Genomic DNA, 5228 nt, shown 5'->3' on the forward strand with positions numbered 1-5228 from the left:
TGCGTTGTTTTATTTTTGTAATATCGATAACGTTCTCATCCAGTTTTTTTTCCCAAAGAGACTCTCCCTCCCTTGCCTTGACTGATGGCAGAAACCGTACAACACAAACATCAGAAATTCATTCATCTTAAATTATGATCCTTGCGGAAGTTGCGGCTTTGAGGTTATGTATATTTTGGCAGGTTATTTTACATTCATTATTCACATTAATAAAAGTGATGAATGGAAATTGGGCAGTTCAATTAACTATAGAATTTTTGTAATAATATATATATATATATATTATACATACATAGCACCAAATCACAAACTGACTTATCTCTTGCCACTCTATACATGTATGTAAGGGCGCTTTACAACATTAACTGCAGAGACCCAACATTCCCTCATTAGCAAGCACTTGATGACAGCAGCAAGAAAAAAGTTTCCATCTCTCTAGAGGGCTGGGTGAAAAAAACATGGCTCATAGCATTGTATTGATGATGTTTTTCTTCTTTGCATATTACCCTAGACAGAAGACATAATACAGTGACTGGAACGAATCATATCTGTGCCTGGAACTGCAGCTGAGAAGCAGATGTTTCTAACAGAAGTGATTTTGCCTGAGGTGAGCTATAGAAATGTGTACTAAATTAACAATTAGAATAGGAATTTCATTTAAAGCAAAGAAATTGATAAGCAAGTGATGGCTTTGAGGCCTCTAAAGCTACGGGTGTCAATATAATTTGAGGAGCAACAATCAGAGATTATATACCAAGTACAATAAAATGGAAGCATGACTTCACACTTCTTCTTTAATTGTTGGCTTCCAAACTGCAGTACTTCAGTATAAGTAGCAACTTAATTGAAAAGATTAAACTGAAACCTTAAATGTGGTTAAAGTTGTCTGTCTGTCACATTAAAATTAATACTGTACATTTCTTAGGTTCTGATTTATTGGTTGCAAACCAATGTCAATATGTGCCTATATATGGCCGAATCTGTGCTTCTGAAGTGTACATCTTTCGAAGGAAAGAAAAGGTAGAGGATTTTTTTTCATTGTGGGTGTTCATACTTACTCTTTGTATAAATTCTCTAAATACATAATTCCTGTCATGACATTAGGGGATTTCCATGTCAAGCTGATGCCATTTTAAATGAACTAATTCTGAAGGAACTGGATTTGATTAAGATCCATTAAGGTCTTAAATGACACAAGAACTGATAGACAGCATTCATTATAACAAAAGATCATATATTTCTTAAAAATGTTGTAACAGCTTTATGTACTCTTCACGTTTGAAGCATTAACATCAGTATACATGAAATAATTTGACCATATTTGTTATTTACTGCAGGAAATCCTTCTTCTGATAGACGCCAGGACTGCAGCTGACTGGTGTAGCAAGAGAAACTGAGATGGAAAAATACAATTTCCCATTGTCCTTTCAATGGAAAAGGATCAACAAATTGCATCCCAATGCAAATTGCAGAGCTGGATGGGTGAATGTGAATATGATCACGATCACCTGCATTTACTCATCATCCCATCACTACATATACTATGCTCACTCTGTCTGTCTTTGCTGCAGTTTTATTCGATTCTGATGTTTGTGTTTGATGTTGTTAAGGTTACATCGTGTTATCTGTTCCCTGTGTTTTGGATTACCTTTTGCCACGTTTCTGTTCCGTTCTGTTTATTTTATACTTTAATAAACTGCACTTGGATCTATCCTTGTTTTCTCCTGTCATTACGTGACATGTTTGTGTTTGTGCATATATACAGTATTGGCTAGCGGCAGCAGCAGTTTTAACATTAAGTGACATGACATCTGGCACTCCTTATGTGTCTATGTTCTTTATGGGAAAATGCTTATGCAATTTAGCTTATTGGGTTCACATTCTGATCGTATCTGCTTGCTGGTATATAATATGCGTCACCAAATATTTTATTTACAAACAAAAATGCAGAAACGGCGACAAACAATCGTGACTCCTGGCAAGAACTCTGGCAGCTGATACATAAAAATTTATAATAATAATAATACAATTGTAGGAACTTTGCATCATCATTTTAAAAACACCACCACCGCACGCCACTGAGAACAGTGTAGTTTTACCGAGCAAACAGCAGAAACGGCGAGAAAGACCGTGGCAGCTGCCACGAACAATGGCAGCTGCCTTTGACTCCTGGCAAGAAATGGCAACTGATACATAAAAATGTATAATAATAATAATAATAATAATAATACAATTGTGGGAACTTTGCAACATCATTTAAAAAAAACATCACAGCACGCCACTGAGAACAGTTTTACAGAGCAAACAGCAGAAATGGCGAGAAAGACCGTGGCAGCTGCCACGAACTCTGGCAGCTGCCAGTGGCCGCTGGGGACGCCACCGGAAGTGCTGCCAGAGAGAGCGCCAGAGAGAGCGCCAGTCCCTGCTGCCCAGGGTCCGTGGTGTCCCGACGCCGGAGTGAAGGACATTTGGGAAGATCGCGTCCTGTGTGCACCGGGCCTGTGCAGAGAAACACACAGAGTAGAGGTGGTGGGAGAGTTAGCAGCGGGCTGTATACTTAACTCGGACTTGTGAACGTCAGCCTGGGATGATTCCAGCGTGGCTCTCCGCTCTATCAGCTGGGTCTACCTCTCCACCAGGTCGCGGATCTGCTTCTCCACGGCCTCCAGCTCGAGCTGCACCGAATGCAGCTTGAACGTGTCCTCACCTGCACTCAAAGGTAGACACACATCCGCCATTAAAGCAAGTAACAGTGAGTAAAACAATGGTAATGTGTGTGAATAGAGTATTAGCAATGTAAGCGAGATTAGCGGCAACCACGCTATATATAGACGATAAAGATTTATCTCAAACTCAAAACACACGGCAGCCTATGGAGACGGCTAATAGTGAAACATTACAAACGGCTATGGAGGCCGTTTGCAAACTCTCTGCCCGTCCTGTCTTCTTCTTCTTTTTGTTCAATGGCCGTTCACTCCTTAGGAGTATTACCGCCACCTACTGTATATCTTGCGCACATGGATGATGAATCTGTACTGAAGGGGGAAAAAAATAAAAAATGTGTAATACCCCACCCACCCCAGAGGATCAGAGCCCAAGCTTCAGCTGGCGTTGCGTGTTCAGCTCCTCCAGCTTCCACACTGTGCTCCTCAACCTCCGAGATGGGCAGAAGCATCATGATCCTCATCCTCAAACACTAAATCCTGTGGTCTAATCCTGTAAACTCTAAAAATGTTAAAGCCACCTTAAACATCTGACTGTCACTCAACCCCTTTCCCAAAAGGTCCACGACACTCACTGGTCTGTTCCTTATATTGCTAAAAAGACTTTTACGCTGATCTTCATATTCACAACATTTAAAAAGCACATGCTCTACTTTCAAAAACATCACATTCATCACACATACCATTTTCATGCTTCCCATTAATGCAAGAGTTGAATTTAGTCCTGTGTGACCCATCCTTAATCTAGAAATCATAACTTCTTCCTTTCTGTGTCTTCAATAAAACTGTTCTTTTTTCCCTACTGATTTTACAATATTATAATACCACCTACCTGTGCTGCTATTTTGCCATCTTTGTTGCCATATTCTTATTATTAATTACTGATTTTATCTCATTCCTTCCCAGAGGTACCTTAACATCCACCAAGTTTTTCTTTAAAGCTTCTTTTGCTAACTTATCCGCTGTTTCATTCCCTACTATCCCAATATGTGCCGGTACCCAACAAAAGTATATGATTATACCCTCTATTTTCAGTCTGTATAGTAATGTATACATTTCTACTAGCAGGTCTTCTCTATCAGTCTTTGTCGACAATATACTTTTAAGAGCTGATGAAGAATCTGAGCAAATTACAGTCGGAGTCCTATTTGGCTTAATCTGTTCTACCCTCTGCAATCCTACTATTATAGCAGTTAATTCTGTAGAATATACAGACAATTTGTCACTTAACCTTAAACTTATTTTCGTCTTAAATCTTGGAATGTACACTCCTATGCCCACTTTTTGTTTGATTGGGTCTTTAGATCCATCTGTATAGATCTGTATAAAAGAATAACAATTTTCTCTCATAAAAACATTGATTTCATAACTATTATTATATCTTTCTTCTGCTTTTTCCCGGGCCTCCAACAATCTCATTTCAACAATGGGTTCAGGAATATTCCATACTGATACCCCATTTAATGGCATGTTGGGACAGATTTCTTCATTCTCCAGACCACAATCCTTGGCCCACTGTTCATACTTCCAACCAAAACTATTCCCTCCATTCTTTTTATATTCCCAACAATCATTTAAAATTGTGCGTGTACGATGACTCTTATTACTACCCTGTAGATTAACCCAATACATCATCGCAAGCTTTTCTCTTCTTAAATCTAATGGCATCTCCCCCATTTTGACCCTGATGGCATCTAGAGGAGTTGATCTTATTGCTCCACAGCAGATTCTAAGTGCTCTGGACTGTATGTTGTCCAGTTTCTTTAATTTTGATTTTGCTGCAGCACCATACACTGCACACCCATAGTCTATACAAGGCCGTATTAAGGCTTTTCCTTGCTCCCCATTCATACTTAGCTATTGAAGTCATGCAATTTATTACTCCTTTGCATTTGTTTTCAATTTTCTTAATGTCTCTTCCAAGTAAATTTTTCATCAAAGATTAATCCAAGATATTTGAACTCTGTCACTCTTTCTATCAATTGTTCATATAATTTCAGAGTAATTTGTTCCTTTTTCTTTTTCTTTGTAAAAACCATATATTGAGTCTTTGATACTGAAAACTTCAATCCCCAATCTACTGACCACCTTTCAACTTCATTTATTAGGGGTTCAAGCACGCAGTGCTGAAACCCTATTGTAATTGTTAGGATTTTTTATTTTTTTTTAATATTATTCTTCTCCCCTAAAACTGATCATGCAGTGGAGCCACTCAGATTTTCTCTAGGACGCACGGTTTTTCCGTAAAATTGACCTATATCCCAAACTTACTTTTGCGAACTAGTCCTAGGTTTTTCGCCTGATCGGAACCAAACCACTGCAAAAATATTCGGTGGACATTGAATATCAATAATTATCAAAAAAAAGTTGAAATTTCGATTGTTGCGCGAAACCGTTCCCCAAAAAGCGTCTATGCTAACGTTAGCCAAATGTTATTTTAGCTATAACTCTTGAACGGAATGAGATATCTTCACCAAACTCGGTACACATATGTATGAGCTCAAT

At 38.5% G+C, this 5228-nt stretch overlaps 1 long non-coding RNA gene across 1 annotated transcript; it reads left to right on the plus strand.

Annotated features, from left to right (window-relative positions):
- The first annotated feature begins 82 nt into the window (after positions 1–82).
- Positions 83–1021, plus strand: LOC107597918 (uncharacterized). Its single transcript, XR_001610505.1, has 3 exons — positions 83–163; positions 512–607; positions 926–1021. It is a non-coding gene; the product is annotated as an uncharacterized lncRNA (long non-coding RNA).
- Positions 1022–5228: the final 4207 nt, after the last annotated feature.

The sequence above is a fragment of the Sinocyclocheilus grahami genome, unplaced genomic scaffold (genome assembly GCF_001515645.1).
Source record: "Sinocyclocheilus grahami isolate Dianchi unplaced genomic scaffold, SAMN03320097.WGS_v1.1 scaffold240.1, whole genome shotgun sequence".
Lineage (NCBI taxonomy): Eukaryota > Metazoa > Chordata > Actinopteri > Cypriniformes > Cyprinidae > Sinocyclocheilus > Sinocyclocheilus grahami.